The sequence below is a fragment of the Equus caballus genome, chromosome 4 (assembly GCF_041296265.1).
Source record: "Equus caballus isolate H_3958 breed thoroughbred chromosome 4, TB-T2T, whole genome shotgun sequence".
Taxonomy (NCBI): domain Eukaryota; kingdom Metazoa; phylum Chordata; class Mammalia; order Perissodactyla; family Equidae; genus Equus; species Equus caballus.
The window spans coordinates 9,364,734-9,386,573 of NC_091687.1; positions in this window are offsets into that span (position 1 = coordinate 9,364,734).

The window sequence follows — 21,840 nt, forward strand, 5'->3', positions numbered from 1 at the left end:
GCCTGTGGCTGGTAAAATAAAGCAATGATCCGTCTTGCATTCAGTGAGACCAATTCTGATCTATTAATGAATTGTGGCAGGAAGGGCTTGTGCTGTATTCCTAATCAAGACACTTAACATATTGGAATAACACTGTTACAGTAAGCAAAGTATCTTGTTACTTTGATTCACTTAATGGAATTTTTTTGTTTCGTGTCTCAGATTGCTTTTATATGTCTATTTTAACACCTACGTCTGCCTTGTGTTTTCTAACTCATGCACGTGCTCTCTTCATACAATTTTAATAAGTAATAAAATCCAACATGTCAAAATGATTCATTTCGTTTTTCTTGTTTTGCATTATGTATTTGGCTGTAAGAGTTGGAATTACAAAAGAGGGACAAGGAGAGAAAGTGAATACATATAAAAGGTCACCAGACATTGCCTATTACTTTTATCATGAAATAGTATCTTTCTCCTAGAGGTATGGTTCTGAAATAGCCTGAGTATTTTGAGGCTCCACTATGAAATCATTGCCATTGTTTTCCCTTTATGTTTACCTAATTTGAATTAAAATGAACTAAATCATATGGTGAACTATATTTTCAAACATGATTACACACCTCGATGCTTCACAGGAAGGCAGCTTGTCGATTAGTTTATTTTCATTATCCACTGAGTCATTCAAGAAAAACTCAATTGTGTGTAGCAGGAATGGTGCTGGTTTGGGTGGAAACTGGCCATTTGTGCAGATCACCTCAACTCCATTTGTGCTTGCTCTAAGAATGGGCAAAATGACAGAAATGCAACTGGGAGTCTCACTCAGAGGCTGTGTCCTAAAGAAGAGCTTCTTAGAGAGGACAAAGGGATGAGGAACAGCTCCGGCATCTGCTGTAGGACTGAAACTTCAAGAACTCAATGGTGTTACCACAGTGAGAAGGTACTGTCTCAGGAGTGGAGTCGCGTATTTACCCACCCCACAGACATTGCCTAAGCTGGACATCAGTGTATCAATTTAACCTGGGAAAGAGCTCTCCTCCAGACATGCTGGGCTCAATCAGCAGTTGCAGCCCATTCTCATAGGAAGCCAAGGCACAGTCAGGAGTTGGCTCTCAGAACACAGACCAAGAAGAATGAAGTGAATGATTTGAATGTGCCATGAGGTCAAACTATGAAAGTCTAAAGCATTGATCTCAACAATAGAGCTCAACTTCCCCCTGGGACTGGACAGATCGAGTCCGTGATTTGGGAACCCTCTTTCCACCAAGTTGGGTTTGTGACGGTGGGGTGGGGACATTTGCTATTTATGCTCACATTGCTGAACGGCCGTCCTCTACTTGAGCCCATTCACACTTTTATCTGATGTTAATGTCCTCTACTGAGCCTTGTTCAGGTTGACTCTGATTCATTTTGGAGGGACTTATATGATTTAGTAAATGCCGTTCAGTTACACTTGAACTCAGGGTCTGTGTGTCTCTGTGTTGTTGTGAGGGAAAAAGCACATCACTATTGCCCACATCTACAGTCCATCCATGCTCCCGGGTTCAGGGACACAGATCTGTGTCACCTCATCTACGTTGACTAAATGAAACCAAAAAGTACCAGCCTCAGTAAATCAAACACCATGGAAGAGCACGGACACTTGGTGGACTGTCAGGATGATCTTAGTGCTCCAAGAAGTCCCGTCTGCTCTTTCCTTCAGAACAGGGTCATGAGAGTGGACTGAGATGCAGCATCTGAACAGTCCTGGGAGTAAGATTCCAGACTCACACTGTGGCTAATTGGAGGAAACTCTGTAGATAAAAAGCAGGGAACCCCTGACCTCAGCCTAAGAGTATGTTTGACAGCAATCACATGTGTGTGTGTAGATGAGTATTTTCCTGCCATCAGCTGTGACCCTTTGAAAGTGAGCATGGTTGGTTGTGGTTTAACTGTCCTTACTTTATCTCATGATGCTTTAGCCACTGCTCCCACAACCCCAACCAGTAGGGGTCGGTTTAAGTTTGAGCATTTTCCACGAAATCAACCACATTTGACAGAGCATGTACACAAAAGAAGCCTGAGAAAATAACACACCAGCAGCCACATCAGCCCCCTCCTGCCACCCAGCGTGTCCCCTCCACCACTTGTGCTCTCCCTCTCTGTGCCGCCTCGTTCAGGGCAGCCCAGGCCCAGTGCGGAAGGAAGCTGCTCAGAAGTTGGAAGCCACAGGAGACACTGCCTAGCAGTGCCTGGCGGTGAAGTCAGCTGCACAAAGCTTTCTTTGATTTTCAAGTTTCCCTTTTTTGCTTCTACTCTTTCCCAAGGTAGGAGTAGTTCCAGGTCTCTAAGGAGAGGGCCAGGGATTGGGCCTAGAGAATCTGGAGAAATTCACTATAACAGAGGAGAAGATCTAGTTAAACTTAATCATTCTTGTGTTTAGTGAGTCTCATTTTGTTTCCAAATGGGAATCTTTAGTTGATTTCCAAAAGAACATATTTCACAGAAACTGAAGCTGATTGTAAAGAAATAAACAAAAAAGGTTTCCCAACTTTAAATGAGACAATGTTTATTTTTAATATATAAATAGGTTTTTTTTTACTTTAAATGGATTAGTTAGAGAAAATAGAAAAATATACAATCTCTTATCATTTTTCCCCCTCCTGCTATGCATTGAACCTGTTGTTTTACGTCTATGCCTGTGGAAATAGAGAGACACATATAAAGGCAGGTGATACCTTTTGGTATTATAACTCAGTATAAGAACAGTCAAATGACATGAAGAAATGTTTCACGGAGATAGAAATATAGATTTTCAATATATGAAAAGATGTTTCTCCTCACTCATAGTAAGAGAAAAGCAAATTAAAATGATGATGAGAAACTATTTTTCACTTGTCCGATTAGAAAGTCCTGAGGCACACTCTTGGCATTCACCGACACTATGGTAGAAGCACAAAATGATGCTCTCTCTATCATACGCGAGCTAGCGATACCTATCAAAATGCCCAAAAGACACACTCCAAATGACAGAAAATGTTATTACAATTTCAGTATTTCTTAAGAGAGCAAAGATTGGTAATGAGCCATAGGTCTATGACAGGGAGCTGATTGTATAAAGTGTTGCACATTCACAATGAAACTTCATGCAGCCTCTAACTGGCCGTCTGCACTGACATGAAAAGAGCTCTAGGAGATTTAAAGGAAAAGAGAAGTGCCGAATAATGTATTCCATTCACTAATTTATGTGAGAAAGGAGGAAATGAGAATATATATACATGTACAAATATTTATATGTGTACATTCATATTTGCATAAATAAAACCTGAAAGGATGCCCAAGAAACAAAAGTAAGACCTGTAAGAAGTGAGGGAGGTAGAGACAGGGTTTGAAGTAAGATCTCTTAATTTATTTTTTAGAATGTTTTGATTTTTGAACCATGTGAAGGCATTATCAATAATTCTATAAGGTCGTGCTATGCATATTATTTTTTCAACAACACTTCCTGATTAATTTTAGATTTCTTTAAACAATCTACAATTTTTAAGACATGTATTTTAGTCATATGATATCTTTCAGTTTGTTTTGTAGCTTCTTTTTGGGCATTTGTTTAACTTGCAGCTGCTATAAATGGTGCTACAGTGAATGAACATCCTTGCATATAAATCTTAGTATATATATTTTGTTTCCTCAGGAAATCGATGGGTGGAATGGTAGGAACACTTTCCAGGTTGCAGCAAGTTCTTCCTTGTGTGGTGGGCTCTGTGACGGTTCCTCACTGCATGCGGTCTAGGACAGCAGCACTGGAGCTCAGGAGCTCTTTCAGTCACTTGCGGGCCTCCACTCCAGTGCACATTAGAATTACTGAAGGAGGTTTTGAAAAATCTCTTGGCTTGTGCCGAAGACTGGGCCTCAGTGTTTTTTAAAGGCTCCCCAGAGTTCAGCCACTGGGATAATGGATAGAGCAGCAGGTCTTGAGTCAGGCAGACCTGGAGTCATGTGGAGTCTGGTACTACTCCATACTTACTCTTGGGCATATTTCTTAGCCTCTCTGGGACCTAGTCTTCTCATCAGCAAGATGAGTATGATACCCGTATGTGGTACAGAGAAAGCATTAGACATAAAGCACGCAAACTGCTTAGCTGAATTCCTGATGCTCACTAGTTGGTAGTTACTTGCCGTTATTCAAACAAACAAAGGCAGCAAGCAAGCAGAAAATAGAATAACAGAACATGACAGAATCCATGTATTTACCCAGAGAAGATTTCGTGGCTAAAGAAAACGTTGAGTTTCTAGCCTTTTGGTTGAATTGTTTCATGTTGACATAGTATCTGTTTATCTCTTGTTATTCAGAATTTCTAAACAGTAGTTATATGGGACTTTGATTAATATAACTGGGAAAATCAAACATTACTTTTTTGTGACCTGCTTGATTGATAGAAAGCCTTCAAAAATGAAGTTTATGAGGACAAGAATTCCAAAACAGTAGGAGGAGTTCATCGTGGGGAAATTCTGAGAGTTGTTGCCTTGAGGCTTCCCTCTGTTACAGCTGAGAAGTGTACGGAGACTAGCTCTATAGAGACATTGAGACACGAGTGTTTTTATGTGGAATTGTGTAAATCTTTGCCTGGTTTTCCATGCACACCTCTGGATGCAACCTGTTGTTTCTGTATTCATTTTATCCAACCAGATGCCATGGACTTCAATCACAGAAGTCCTGTTGGTGAGTGGGAGGTCAGCTATAAAACTGTTCCCAGCATAAAAATTGTGTGGCAGGTTGGCCTATGACCCTTGAATTGTCAAACAGCATAGGAGCAAGGAGAGGAAGTCTGGACAGTTCTTTTCACTAGCTCTTAGCCTAATAAGGAAAGAAATTTTCCTGTTTTAATTGAAACTAAAGTAACCTGTTTCTACTCTAGTAGCAAATAACGGAGAAGTCAAGAGCAGAGCTTGTGCAGCCAAGCTGCTCGGGTTCAAATCTCACTTCTGTTTCTTATTAGCTGGCTAACTATGGGGACATTCTTTATCCCCTCTCTACCTACTTCCCCATCTATAAAAAAGACATAATTGTACAGATCTCATAGGTGTTTTTGTAAAACTTAAATAAGTTAACGTGTATTACTGCTAGTACCATTAAGCACAATAACAGCATTTGCTGTTATTTCTTCACTTGGTGGTTAATCTTTGGCCGTAAAAATTGCACTAGAAACCTGATATTATTTTATTCGAACACATTCTTCTAAAGCTGGGTGACTTAAGCAACATGACATGGTCAAGAGCAAATGACATGGCTAGTTAGAGGCAGAGAAAGGAGCTCAGACTCTAACTATGGTGTGTGAGGTATGACTTCTGGGCCAGTGTTTCTCCCACCAAGTCATGTGGCATTCGTGCTGTGGTGGAAAAGCACTGGAGCAGAAAGGATGTATGAACAGCCTCCTACCTCCGAAATTCACCTGAACCTACCAGAGGCTTCCACGGGTGATTCTGAGGACCCCCGGGCCCATTCCATCTAGGGGAGGAGCTGGGGTGTCAGGATGGTGCACCCAGAGAGCACCACCAATGGGCCTGCTCTGCCCGAGACTCTCAGTCCATTTCATTAGCAGGCCCTGAAAGAGCAGTTACTAATCCAGGACACACACTCACAGAATAAAGTAGGATTTCCGTAGTGCTGACAACAAAGGGAGCAATTACAGTAACAGCAGAGTATATACATGAAGAGGAAACTGAGATGCACCCACAAGTCTTAAGAAAATTCTCACTGACTCCTTGTAGGATGGCTTTAGTAAAGAAGCAGTGCGTGTTTTGCTTTGTTTTGTTTTTCCCATGTGACAGTGGTTGAAGGGAAAGCCACCTGAGGGTAGGTAAGAAAATACTGGCTCTGAGTTCAGAGAGAACTAGCTTTAAATGACTATTACTTACAGAGTAGTGCCCTGGAGCTAAGAACTTAATTTATCCAGTAGCAACCCTGGGGACCACACTTTCAGGGGCTGTGAGAGTAATAATGAGGTTCTCCCTACATAGTTGAAACACACAGACCCCATTCTGCCCACAGCAAACCTCCACAAGGGGGGGAAAGTATTACAGATGACTGTCAGTGTTTGTGTGTGTGTGTAATCTACTATTCAAAAGCAGAACTGCCAACAGTGGATGCTAACGGTGTTGAGGACTTGCCAGTACCAGGCATTATTAACTCATCTAATCCACATGACTCCAGGAGACAGGGCGCTGTAACTCCATTCTACAGATGAGGAAGTTATGACACAGAGAGTTCAAATAGCTTGCCTGAGGTCACACAGATGCTAATACTAGACCCAGGATTCCAACACAGGCGCTTGGGGTTCAGAGTCCAGGCGCTTAACCGCTCCACTGTGATGCCTTTTAGTGTGAGTGCAGGTCTCATGTGGTGAGGAAACATGGTGCTTGTGAAACATTAGTGTAGAGCTGAGACATTCTAGACATTTTCCTCATGCCATCAGAATGTCCAAACCAAATGAGTGTCAATTGGTCACTTTTGAAAGAGAAGTAGCCTGGGTGCCTTCATTTGACTGTGGCTCCTCTTGGAGCCAGTGTCCCAAAGAAAGGGCCATGACCGATATCTCAGGGAAAGAATTAGAGCTCTGTATTGACCATCATCACACGCAACGCTGGATTTGATGGCTCAGGTGTCCGGCTGTTTCTTACCTTGGAATTTCAGTTAAATTTCATCAAATTAAAGGACACATAGACAGAAGTAGACTTTTGATTTGTTTTATTGTGCCTGTTACAAAAAACAATATACGCAATTCAAGTAACAACAATGGTAACTTCAGGATGTGTAAAATGGAAGGCTTCAAGGAGGTCATCTGGTCCAATGGCCTTAAGGAATGTGACTTGAGCTGCATGATGTCTGTACTCAGAAGGCATGATTATTCTGGTTGCTGGAGGAGCTGACGGAGATCATGGAGAGAGTGGTGCTAAAGGACTACCTCATCGCCCTGCCCCTGAGTAATGGTGAATTCATTGTTGTTACAGAATAAGATTTTCTGTTTGCCCACTGGGTTAGAAAACTATTTTGTAATATTAATATAGCAGAAAAATACACCTGTGAACTGAAATAACCCAAGCCCTCAGAGAAACCTCAGCTAGATCCTTAGCAGACAGTTTTAGGGAGAATAAACAATGCCTTCTTTGTGCCACCATCTGTTACAAACTTTTCAGTCGCCACAGACTGCTGTTCTGCTAAACAGACAGACGGCCATGATGGCAGAGTAGACAGTGCTCTTGACGAGGAGGAGGAGGTAGATATAATACGCAGACGTGTTGGTGAGCTGCAGCTGCAGGGGGTCTAAGAGAAGTCATATGATTAGTCTCAACTGTCCTTTTATAGGATGGTATATATTAATGGGAGGGTGGCCAGTTATTTACTTCTAATGACCTACATTGCCTTGACATCCTGCACCAACAAACCCAAGAGTAAACATCTACCTTACCACCCCACTAATAACAAGAAAAAGATAACTCGGAATACAATTTACAGGTCATGTCAATCAACAACCTCTGCTAAACTCACTTAGAATATTCCATAATAAAAAAGTAAGGTTGCATATTTAACAAAAGAGTCCAATGGGAAAAAAGTATTTGTGATAAATAGCTTTTAGTATTTCCTTACCCCACCATGTCTCAAAGCAATAATAATAGCTAATATTCATTAACCACCAACCAAATGCCAAACACTCATTCTTAGAGCTTTGGATGCACAGCTTTAATCTTATTTAATTTTTATAATAACTTATAATATTATTCTTTTCATTCCCATTCTACAAAGAATCTGATGACAGAGAGAGGTAATTTCCCTCCTGACATGCGTTTAGCAAGTACCAGAAACCAAATTTTCATCCCAGCACCATGAATTCAAAGAACACATTCTTAGCAATTCTGTCATTCTGCATCTCTGAGTGCAATAAATGTCTCAGACATCAAAAGGTTAAGCATAAATATAAAGTGGAATTCTGATTTAGACGCAACTGAGCCAACAGACATTGTGCATGCAATGAGATTCCTATTAAGAGTACAATCCATGGAAATTTGGTGGTGTTCACAGTGGGGTGGGTGGGAGGTTTGATTAAAGAGGGCATTATATAAAATAGACAAAGTGGTTAATCCAAATTCTCTAAAACTTTAGGAAGTTGTGGCTCACTCAGCTGTCCTTCCTAAACGTCCCTGATTGTGGCTATGTTATAGGATATTTACCCTTAATACCCTTTAAAGTTTTACAAGAAATGGATGAAGTCAAGATAATTAATGATAATGATGGTGAGCCAGACTGGCTATTCAGTGAACCCCATTCTGAGACTCTTCCTGTGGAATTCCCCTTTTTCATGTTTTATCTTCATAGAGTCAAAGCTCCAGCATCTAGTACTTGTGGTGGAAAGAGATCTCAGAGGCAATGTGCTCATACTCCTTGCCCTTGTTCAAGTAAGATGTTAGCTGAGGTCCAGAGCCCCCTTGATACTGGAAATGGAGGGAAGACCAACGGGGCTAGAGCCAAAGCTTCCGGTCCCTTTCTTTGTACATATGTAGGGAGAAAGAACAAGAAGCAAGTACTGATTCTGTGCCAGCCAAATGATATACCCTATGCTAGACATTCCACATAGATGACCTTAGCTCTTCAATAACTGAGTTAGGTATAATTATTCATGGTTGGCAGAGGAGGAAAATGTTGCTCAGAAAAAGTAAGTGATTTTCCAATATTGATGAAAACTACTCATTAAAAGAACTGGGGTTCAAGTCCAGTCAGTAATACTGTGAAGCCCTTGCTCTTACCCACCCCCCATCATGTGTCCATTGTGTCTCAAGTACATGGCTGTGAGTTTCTTGCAGTAGGACTATATCTTAGAGGAAGAAGAACGAACGGAGAAAGTGTATGACCTCTGGATTCAAACGGCTGGTCTGAAAATCTCAATCTAGTTGTGTGACATGGTGCCAGAGACTTAGTTAATTTTAGCTCATTGCCCTCATCTGTAAAAGGGGGAAAAAATATTCTACCAATTCATAAGAGTATTATGAGAATTAGACAAGAAAATGCATGCAAAACCCAGCCTTATGCCTTCTGTATATGAAGCTCTCAGTACAGTCAATTCCTGTTTTTAGGTGCTAGGAAGGACCAGAGATTAAAAAAAAAAAAACGAGGCGCAGCTTAATATCATATATTCCTCAGTGATAACAGACAAATGTCATACAAATGAAAGAAGTCCATTGTTGACATAATTCAGATACCATCACCACACGTTCCAAAGTACAGTCATCTCATCCCCAAGCCAGCATTTACTGTGTTAAGACAACTCCTAGGAAATGATGGATTGATTTAAAGTATCACTCAGTCTGGTCTTCAATATCCTGCCTTTCTGGTTTTTCTACATTAAACCACAGAGGTTCAAAACTTAAGTTTATTCAGAGGAAAAAATGCTGTCACATGACTTAAAGGCAAACATACAAAAACTTACCTATTTCATCTTTCACACAAGCTTTTGTGGAATTGATAGCAGGGACTTCTAGAAGAAATGAGAGCAAGCATTAGTCAGTTGTTCATGTCTATCATTTCACAGGGTGATATATATGTATTTGCCCGTTGTGTGTCTGTATATGTATAAATACATATGTAATACACACATATACATATAAAATCTGCTAACAGAGAATATATTCATTAAAAATATGAGGCACACAATTCCAGGAATAATTTGTCTTTGCTACTTTAAGCTAGTGAAGTTGAAAAGTTAAGTTGGTCAGGAGGGAAAAATCCTAAAGTGTGACAGAGGGGGAAACATTAACAACAACTTCCTGCTTTCCTCTGTTGGTTAAGCTATTATAGAATCAATAATAGTGGTCATTGAGGTGACAACTAGAAGAAAGGGGAGCAAGATTAGTCAATTATTCATGTCCACTGCTTGATAGTCTGGGTATGTGTTTATAAGACACACATAATCCACTGACAGAGATATCGTCCCTAAAACTGTGAGCCCCACAACTCCAGGCACAGTCCATGTGATTCTATGTAATTCAGTGGATCTAATTCATGAACTGTGTTTCTGCACATGAAGATGTTGACCTTCACGAAGAGCACATTTTGTCCTTCTTTGTCACAACTGGACAGTAATACCCAAGACTGTCTTGCTTTCCTTCTCTATTCACGGCTCCTAGCACAGTGCCTGTCTCAAAGGAGGTTTTGGACAAACACTTGTCGAATGGAAAATTAAATAGAAAATGCGGCTACTCTACAGCCTTCAGCACACGCTGCTGACGTGAAGAGTTGCTACCAAAATCAATTCATCAAATCTTAGAATCCACAACAGAATCTCATGTTTGAACGTAGACAGAATAGTCAGATTTCCCATCAAAACAAATGAAAGCAGGCACGTTTCCAAATCACGCACATCCCCATATCCCCAACTGATACACATGATTTTCTGGAGTTGTGCTGTTTGTGGACATGACAACGAAACGAATAAAGCTAATAGCTATTGAGTGATTATTACTGTACCAGGCACTATGTTAAATGCTTCACATGCTTTATCTCATTTAATGCTCCTGTCACACTGAAGTGAGTTGTATTTTGGAGGACTCCTTGTTACAAATAATAAAAAAAAAAGCTTTGGATTATAAGTAACTTGTCAAGAGTCACACCAGCGAGGGCAGAGCCAGCATTCAAAGGATCCTTGTAGCAGCTTCAGTGAGAGAAAGCATGTGGAAAGTAGTTTGTAAAAATAATCCATAGAAACAGGAAATAATCTGTAGAAACAACATAATTCCACCACTGTGGACACAGAAAACATCTTCTCTCCCAAGATGTTAAATATTCTTAGCAAATGAGCTTTTCATTACAGGAGCTCAGCATTTCAGTGAAATTCTTGCCAAAGCTAGAAAGATATGCCACGTAACATTTATGCATCTCAGAATATATACAACCTGAGTTGACACTTATCTACAGTGTGAAAAAGACAGGATACCCACACAAAGATAATTTTTTTTTGAGATAATGGACTGTTGGATGGTGGAAAACAGAGTTGAAATCATTGTTTTGGTTTATCTTTTTTCTACTAAACATGTTCTTGTGCATATGGATGTGCTTCTGGTATGCAATTTTATGCACTCAGTGAGATCTCTTTCTGGTGGCTCTAAAACCAGGTTTAAATGATAAGATTTGGAGTAAATTCCAGGAATGAAAATGTTAGCATAATAATGTTTAGATGCTAAAATATTTTCAAGAACTGACTTTAATGTTTCTTAAGAGTCTCTTTCTTTTCCTTAACAGTGACTTATTCACCAAAAGATAAATCAAATTCTTATTACCATGCATTGATTGAAGCAAAAACAAAGTTAACACACTTCATAATAAAATCTGTGTAGGTATCCTATATTCTCTTTCTCAACCAACGTTGGACAAAAACTTGAACTAGACTAGTTTTATCTTCTTCAAATCACTTCGCTGATTTTTACTTCCAAGTAATATTCTTAGCTTTTATCAAAAACAAAGAAACTTCCAAGAAACAACATTAGAAATTTGCTGTAGAGTGGCAGCAAACCCTTTTGCTTTACACTAGCTTTGTTGCCCTGAGAAACCCATGGACACATCTTTTTCAGAAATCAGATGCCAAATAAAACACATTATGAACTGGAACTTCTCTATAACAATCATCACCATGGAACTTACTGTACTTCGTTTTTCCTGATTCCTTGAAAAATCCCAATGTAACGGACACTTGAGCTCAGTTGTCATATTAAATTTGTACTTTGCATACATTTCTTCGCCTCTATTTCCTAGCTGTAGAAATAGTAAATCAGGACTCTTTTATTTTATTAATCTTTCCTTAGTGAGTTTTAGGAAAGGATATTAAAAAACACAATAAGTATATAAATAAATGAATCTATATAGTGTTTTCATAAGCAAGTGTTTTCACTGACAATATTTCATTTACACTTCCTCACGGACCCAGGAGAAATATAAGGCAAGCATTCTAACCAAATTTCACTGATGAAACTAGGGATCCTAGAAGATAAAAACTGACTTCAGAAATTCACACTGGTACACAGCAAAGGTCTTCGCATGATTTGTTCTGTGCTTTTCCCTCACTGCTTCAAAAAGGTTTGTTAACCACAGGGAAAAGTACAAACTGATTCCTCCTTATTTATAGGTGCTCTGGGGCCTCTGGTCTATTGCTTTCAGACTCAGGACTAAGTTACAGAACCAAAGCAGGAACAAAGGCACATTCAACCCTCTGTCCCCAACACTGTCTAAATATGTGCAGCATCTGCATCAAAGGGACCGCTTTGAGACATCATGCCTGAATCACCAGTGACCCTGAGTGATTAGGAAGAGAATCTAGTCTCCTACAATAGTGCATCCTCCTTGAGTCAGTAATCCATGGCAGTGTACTCATCCACACATCCCTCCCAGGCATGACACAGTCGAGTTCTGCAATAAATGTTTCTTGAGCTGCATTATCAATGACAAGAACCACAATAATTATGTAGAATGAAAGTATGTGTGTACACGTTAGCCTCACTCAATCTTTAATTATGAAACTTGACCTTCCAGTGGCATATACAATACAAACCTGGAGAATGTAAGAACACAAAAAAAAGTTCAGAGGCATAATTATTCAATTTTTGGCCGAGTTGCCATCTGGCTACCTTAAATGAACATCATTTTGTCACCTTATAACATTGTTGTTGGGTTATACTTTGTGTATGGCAAGATGAAAGTTAGAGTGACTTTTCTTGCTGACTAGAACATTCCTAGAAGACATATAATTGTTCTTATTTCCTTATCAAGCAAGATCATCCAAAGTGGAATTTCATTCTGATCATTTCTTGCATGCTAAGTGCGAGGTGCAATCACATATCTTGTTTCATTTAATCCATACAACAACCCTAAAAAACATCACTGTAATAATATTTTGGAGGTTGAATCTCAGGCTTTGAAAGGTCAAGTAAATTTTACGTTTTCTTTTTCTTTGTTATGTTCAAAGCCTATGCTATTTTAATTCTATGGGGAAATAGAGAGACATTTATGCTATTGATAAATGGAAAAACGTTTAAGAAAGATGTATATTTGTTTAATTAACAATAATAATGGTGAGCCACACTAGCTATTCAGTGAACCACAAGACTGAGACTCTTCCAAGGAAAGCATTTCCCTATTACATTTTTTATCTTCTAGAGCCAGACCTCCGGAATCATTAGCACTTGTGGAAAGTGATGTCAGAGGTGATGTGCTCATAACTGCTTGCCCTTGGTCAGGTAGGGCGTTAGCTGAGGTCCAGAGCCTCCCTGATATTGGAAATGGAGGGAAGATCAGCAGGGCTAGAGCCAATGTTTCCAGTCACTTTCTTGGTACATACGTAGGGAGAAAGAGCCACAAACTAGCACTGATTCTGTGCCAGCTAAATGAGATACCCTATTCTAGAAAATCCACATAGGTGAACTTATCTCTGCAATAACTGAGTTAGATGTAATTATTCATGGATGTCAGAAGAGGAAAGCATTGCTCAGAAAATGTAGGTAATTTACTGTTATTAATGAAAATAATCCTTAAAAGAACTGTGGTTCAAGTCCAGTCTGTGATATGGTAAAGATCATGAACTTGCCCACCCTCCAACATGAGTCTGACATGTCTCAGGGCCTTGGTTTTGGGGTTTCTTGCTCTAGGGCTATAACTTAGAGGAAGAATAAGTATATGAACTCTTAATTCCAATGGCAGGGTTGAAACCCCAGACGCAGCTTTGTGGCATAGTGCCAGGGACTTAATTAATTTTAACTCATTGTCCTCATCTATAAAATGGGGAAAAAATATTGCACCGCCTCCTAGGAGTATTAGGGGAATTAAACAAGAAAAGGAATGCAAAACCAGAACAACGCCTTCTGTAAAGGAAGTTCTCAGTGCATGTCGGTTCAATAATTAGCTACTAGCAAAGACTAAGGTCTTCAAAAGAAACCTTGAAGCACCTTGATATCACATATGCTCCAGTCATTAGGAACAAAAACCGGGAAGATGAAGGAAGTCCATTGTTGAAATAATTCAGAGCCTATCCCTGCACCCTCTAATTTAGTCATCTCATCCCAAACTCACATTGACTGTGTTAAGATGACTCTTAGGAAATGACAGTTTGATTTCAAATGTCACTCAGTCTATTCTGCAACATCCAGCCATTCTAGTTTTTCTATCTCAAGCCAGGAAAGTTCAAAAGTTAAGATGATCCAGAGCAAAACATAGCTATAGCGTGACATCTAGGAAAACATGTATAAAAACCTAGCAGCTTTTCTCTTTTAGACTAGGTTTCACAGAATTAATAACAGTGACCTTTAGAAGAAATGAGAGCACATATTAATTATTCATGGTTATTACTTGAGAGTTGATATATATGTATTGTGTGTGTATGTGTTTCTGTGACTGTATATAAATATATACATCTATATTTATGTATCTATTCCTATATGTATACAATCTGCCAAGGAGACACAGGAGAGATAATCATTAAAAATATGTGCCCTACAATTCCAGGCATAATTAATCTTGTCTACTACAATCAGTCATCTTCAAAGGGTAATTTGATCAGCAGGGAAAAATAATGCCATAGTATGTCATGCAGGCAAGCATGTACAGAAACTTACCACTTTGCCGTCTTGGGGAATCTCTTATAGACCCAATAGCAGTGACCGCTAGAAGAAATGAGAGCAAGGATTTGTCAATTGTCTGGGCCCAGTGTTTGATAGTGTCTGTATATCTTTCTATCTATGATCTACTTACTACCTGTCTATCAATACTGCTGACAGTCAAGAGAGACAGTCACTAAAAATACGAAAGTTATGAGCTCCACAAATGCAAGAATTATTGGTCTTTTGTATTTTAAGCCTTAGAAATACAAAAGTTAAGTTGTTAAGGAGGTGGGAAAAGCCTATAGCATGACAGAGAGGCAGAGATACAAAATAACTAATTGCTTTTATCTTTTGGATAGCCTTTGCAGAACGAATACTAGAGACAATTGAAGAGACAACTACAAGAAAGGATATTCTTTGTCATTCAGGCAAAATTTCATCTTTAAGGCTAAGGAAGACTGCACAAATTTACTGGACTGAACTTAGAGGAAATAAACTCATCTTGTGACATTCTTGACTATGGTTGCCCAGATAAATATTTTAATACTTGATGTTAATCACCCTCTGACCGAATAATAAGTTTAGCATTGTTTTTTCAAATTTCCCATTGGTTCTTTTTTGGAATCAAATACATAAAAAGCCTAAACTTCATTACAAATCTTTCAATACAGAAATAGCAAATGGACCTAACATCTCCAACCTTAGGCACTCATAATTCATCTAACTAAGCAAATTCTTGTTAATATCCTCCCAGCTATGGCTAGGATGCCTCCTATGCTAAGCAGAGAACAGTCTCCAAGGACCTGGTTGGAGTTAGAACACTTATCCACTAGGCTAGAAGCTTTGAAATATTGAGAATTGTTCTATCTTTGTCTTCTTCTATCATTCAGCTCCAGTGTCCAGCTCAGAAATTGTCTTCAATGACTGTTTCCTGACAGAATCAATGAGGAAATGAGATGTAAAACCATGCAGACTCTTTTCATGGACTTTGGAGCTGAAATGGCTTATTGAGCTTACAAATTCCAGTAAACTGGCCCATCTCTAGGAAATTCATCCATTGTTGTGATGGCATAAATTTGACTGATCTTAGCCTACTTCTAAGCAGCTAAACTAATGAGAAATGAGATTTATCGATCTTATATGGTCATTTACTTTAAGTATTGGTGTTTGGCACTGTTGTCAGGGATAAGATGAAAACCAATAACACAGGTTTTGTAGGTTATTGGGAGAAAAGAACACAAGGTGGTATGTCAATATAAAGATAAGAGGTATTTATTGAAATTATCTCTCATCTAAAGTATTATTAACAAGAAATGTATCTTGAACCAATAATCTAAAGAATGGTTAACAGATATAGTCCAAAAAGATCTTAATTTCTGGCCTGAGTCAATCATTTTTCAGTTGTGTATTTCAAAAGAAGAATTTCAATCTGCTTACAATCAGGGATATGAACAAACCATTTATGCAGTAGTTTTGTTTTCATGTATAACGGCTAGTAATTGCAAACTTGCTGTTCATATGCTAAGGTCAAGTATGTGGCAGTCAGACAAGAGTCATCCTAAATTGTTTTTTTGTAAAAGACATCTATCAGTTTTTCATTACTAAAGTAAAAACAGAAAAAAAATTACTTACCAGAGGGAGTTACTATGAGCTTAGTCCCTTTTCCAAATATCTTGATCTAGTATGATCTGTCACACTGGTTACAGCTTCTACAAAAACTCAGCCTCCTCCTAAACTTCATGATGTACTTGTGGTTAAAAAACTGTGTACTGGTAAATTGATCTTCTGGGTTCCTTTGGAAGTCCTTGAATATAAGTTTTGTGACATCAGATATTTTATAAGTTTTCCTCACATAAGTTGACCCCAGCATCTTTTTTCCAACAAGGGTTTGATCCTTGAAAAGCACTGGTGGAAATGGAAAGAATAAGAGCAGAATAAGAAGGGATCAGGCCCAACTGGTCGACCAATCATTTTTCTAAGTTACTAGGAAAAGCATTCACAGGATTAAGATTTTTTTTTTGTTTCCACGTGTTCAATTGTGTTGAAACTGCTCAGAGATCACATCAAAGGGAAGGCCTTTTTGTTCTCACAAACGCCAGCGCTGTTTCCTTAGAAATTTGGGAATGTATTTCTGAAAGGAAGAAACTCTTCAGTAACTGAAATGGAATGATGCCAATAAAAATAGACTTGAGAAATGTGAACAAATTTCTCTCTTTTGTATAAAGCCACTTTTACCACTTGGCAATCGGATTGTTTACCCAGCAATGCCAAATGAGAAAATTTCTGTGATGACACTACTTTTCGTGGTATAAAAGAAGAAATTTATGGAAGTCTATCTTGTATGAAATAATAGATTCTTTATCTGAACTAAATTTCAAATCATATCAAGTATTCTTTTTGATCACAGAATGTGGAAGTAGAATCAAGTGTAAGAATAATGCTTGAAAAGTCAAAAATATACTACAGAATAACCATTTGATCAATGATGAAATGAGAGGAGAAATTAAAAAATACCTAGATACACTCAGGGGCCAGCCCTGTGGCCAAGCATTTAAGTTCTTACCCTCTGCTTTGGCAGCCCAGGTTTTCACCCGTTCAGTCCTAGGTGCGGACATATCACCACTCATCAAGCCATGCTGAGAGCACATCCCACATAGCAGAACTAGAAGGACTTACAACTAGAATATACAACTATGTACAGGGGCTTTTGAGGAGAGGAAGAAGAGGGGAAAAAAAGATTGGCAATAGATTTTAGCTCAGGGCCAATATTTAGAAAAAAATAAAAGTTAAATTCAAATGAAAATGAAATACAACATATCAAAATTTATGGGATGCAGCAAAAAGTGATGCTAAGCGGAAAGTTTTTAGCAATATAGGCCTATCTCCTAAATAAGAAAAATCTCAAATAAACACTTTAACATTATACCTATAAGAACCAGATAAAGAAGAACAAATGAAGCCCAAAATCAGTAGAGGGAAAGAAATAATAAAAATCAGTGTGGAAATAAATGAAATAGAGATTGAAGAGATAATGGAAACAACCAGTGAAACAAAGAGTTGATTTGTTGAAAAGGTAAAAAAATTGACAAATCTTTAGTAGGCTTGTTAAGAAAAAAAGAGAAAGAGGCCAGCCTAGTGATGTAGTGTTTAAGTCCCCACACTATGCTTCAGTGGCCCAAAGTTCGTGGGTTTGGATATTGAGCACAGGTCTATGCACCACTTATCAAGCCATGCTGTGGCAGGTGTCCAACATATAAAATAGAGGAAGATGGGCACAGATGCTAGTTCAGGGCCAATCTTCCTCAACACAAAAAAAGGAAAAAAGAATAAAGGGAGAAAGCTCAAATAAATAAAATCAAAAATGAAAGAGGAAAAATTAAAACAGATATGACAGAAATGGAAGGGATTATAAGAGAATATTATGAAAAGCTATATGCAAACAAATTGGACAACCTAGAATAAACGGATAAATTCCCAGAATCGTACAACCTTCCAAAACTAAGTCAAGGACAAATTGAGACCCGAATAGGCCAATCACTTCAAAGGATGTTGAAAGAGCAAACAAAAACATCCAAAAATACAAAAGTCCAGAACCAGACTTCTCTGGCAAATAATACCAAATATTCAAAGAATATTCATTACCTATCCTTCTCAAACTTTGCCACAACATTAAAGAGAAAGAGACACTTCCCAACTCATTTTACAATCTCAACATTACCCAGATGCCAAAAACAGACAGGGATGACAGAAAAAAAGAAAATTACATGCCAATGTCACTGAGCAACATAGATGCAAAAATTCTCAACAATATATTAATGGATTGAATACAACAATACATTAAAAGGATCATGCATCGCTATCCAGTGGGATTTCTTCCAGGGATGCAAGTGTGGTTCAGCACCAATAAATCAACCAACATGATACACTACATTAACTAAATGAAGAATAAAATTTACAAGACTATTTCAATAGATGCAGTGAAAACATTTCACAAGATCTGGCATCCATTTATGATAAAACCTGTCAATATAATGGGTATAAAAGCAAAATATCTCAACATAATAAACAACATATAAGACATCCCACAGCTAACATCATGCTCAGTTCAGATAACCTGAAGGTTATCTCCCAAGAACAGGAACAAGACAAGGATACCCACTTTTGTCACTCTTATTCAATATAGTATTCGAAATCCTGACCAGAGCAATCAGGCAAGAAAAGGAAATAAAAAGCATGCAAATTCTAATGAAGAAGTAAAATTGTCACAATTTGCGAATGGCAAGTTTTTATATATAGAATACTCTAAAAAGTACACCCCAAAATCTTAGAAATATTAAATGAAAACAGTAGAGCTGTAGAGTACAAAATCAAATATAAAAATAAGTTGTGTTTCTATACACTAACAATGAACTATCAGAAAGAGAAATAAAGAATATAGTTCCATTTAAATTGCAACAAAAGGAATAAAATACAGAGAAGTAAATTTAACAAAGGAGGTAAAGACCTATACATTCAATACTATAAGACACTGTTGAAAGAAATCAAAGACATAAAGAAATGGAAAGATATTCTATGCTCATGGATTGGAAGAATTAACTTAGTTATAATGTCCCTGTTACCTAAAGCAATCTACAAATTCAATGCAATCTCATTTGGAATCTCAATGACTGTTTTCAAGGAAACAGAAAAAAGAATCCTAAAATTTCTATGGAACAACAAAAGACCCCAAATAGCCAAAGCAATTCTGAGAAAAAAGAACAAAGCTGGAGGAATCACACTCCTGAATTTGAAATCTACTACAAAGCTTTTGTTTAAAACAGCATGGCACTGGAAGAAAAACAGACACATGGATCAATGGAACAGAATTGAGAGCCCAGAAATAAAACCACACATCTACAGACATCTAATCTTTGACAAAGTTGCCAAGAATGTACATGGAGAAAGGAAAGTCTCTTCTGTAAATGGTGTTGGGAAAACTGGACTGCCACATGAAAAGGAATGAAAGCAGACCATTATCATATACCATACTCAAAAATGAACTCAAAATGGATTAAAGACTTGAAAGTCAGACCTGAAACCATAAAGCACCTAGAAGTAAACATAGGCAGTACATGTTTTGATATCAGTCTCAGCAGTAACTTTTTGAATACCATGTCTCCTCTAGGCAAGAGAAATAAAAGAAAAAACAAACAAAGAAATAGGATTACATCAAGCTAAGAACTTCTGAATAATAAAAGACACCATCAACAAAATGAAATGACAACCCACCAACTGGAAGAAAATATTTGCAAATCATATATGAGATAAGGGGTTAATTTCCAAAACACATAAACTCATAAAATTCAACAACAGCACAAAGAAAAACCTGATCAAAAAATGGGCAGAGGGTGCTGGCCCTGTGGCCAAGTAGTTAAGATTGTGTGCTCCGCTTCAGTGGCCCAGGGTTTCACTGGTTATGATCCTGGGCATGGACATGGCACCACTCATCAGGCCACGCTGAGGCAGCATCCCACATGCCACAAATAGAAGGACCCACACTAAAATATACAACTATATACTGGGGGGATTTGAGGAGGAAAAGCAGAAAAAAAAGAAAGAAGAAGATGGGCAACAGTTGTTAGCTCAGTTGCCAATCTTTAAAAAAACAAATGGACAGAGGATATGAGAAGACATTTTTCCAGAGAAGATATATAGATGGCCAACAGGTACATGAAAACATGTTCAACATCACTTATTATCAGGGAGATGAAAATCAAAACTACTATGAGAGCCAGTCCTGATGGCTTGGTAGTTAAAGTTCAGCACTCACCATTTGGGCGGGCCAGCTTCATTTTCCAGTTGTGGAACTGCACCACCCATCTGTCAGTTGCCACGCTGTGGCAGAAGCTCACACAGAAGAACTAGAATGAATTACAACTAGGATATACAATCATGCACTGGGGCTGTGGGGAGGAAAGAAAAGAGGAAGACTGGCAACAGATGTTAGCTCAGAGCGAATCTTTACCTGAAAAATAAAGCACTATGAGATATCACCTCACAACCATCAGAATGGGTATTATTAAAATACAAGAAATAACAAGTGTTAGAGAGCAGGTAGAGAAAAGGGAACTCTCATACACTGCTGGAGGGAATTCAAACTGTGGTAACCAATATGGAAAACAGTATGGCGATTTCTCAAAAAATTAAAAATAGAAGTATCCCATGATCCATCTATTTCACTTCTGAGTATTTACCAAGAAACCCAGAAACATTATTTGAAAAGATATATGCACCCCTGTTTTCACTGCAACGTTTTTGACAATAGCCAAGACTTGGAAGCAGTCAAGTGTCCCTCCATGGATGAATGGATAAGGAAAAAGTGGTATACATAGACAGTGAAATACTACTCAGCCGTAAAGAGGAGGATATCATGCCATATGTGACAATATGGGTGGACCTTGAGGGTATTATGTTAAACAAAGTCAGTCAGAGGCAGACATATACTGCATGATTTCACTCATATGTGGAATATAAACAAACAAACAAACACATAAAGAAGAAGAACAGATTGATGGTTACCAGAGGGGAAAGGAGTGAGAGGAGGGCAGAAGGGATGAAGAGGCACGTATATACGGTCACAAATAAAAACTAGACTTTTGGTGGTGAGCACAATGCAGTCTACACACAAGCCAAAAAATAATGATGCATGCTTGTAATTTACCCAATGTTATAAACCAAATTGACCTCAAGAAAATAATAAAAAGTAAGTAAAAAAAATTAAAATCTCAATAAATGGCAAAAAAAAAAAAAAAGTAACTAAGTATTGTTACCACTATGGGTAATACTTCCTATCTGTACAAGTCAGGGAAAAAGAGACCTTCAAGTCCAATAAGCCACCATGAGCACCCCAAGAATGAATTGCGTCTCTAACTTGGGAGATGGGATCAGTAGGAATCAGGAGAGAAAACAGATTTTGTTTTTACAAAAGGTAAATGTTGTTAGAGAAAATGAGGTCAAGACTGAATTGAATGAATTGCGTCTCTAACTTGGGAGATGGGATCAGCAGGAATCAGGAGAGAAAACAGATTTTGTTTTTACAAAAGGCAAATGTTGTTAGAGAAAATGAGGTCAAGACAGAGAGCATTGCAGACGTTTCTAATCGCCAAATTTCACATGTGGTCTGTCTCTAAGTGCTGAATAATAATATGCTGATAGATTTAATATTTGAAACATTAGTTCCTTTTCAAATAAATTTTGAGATAGAATTAA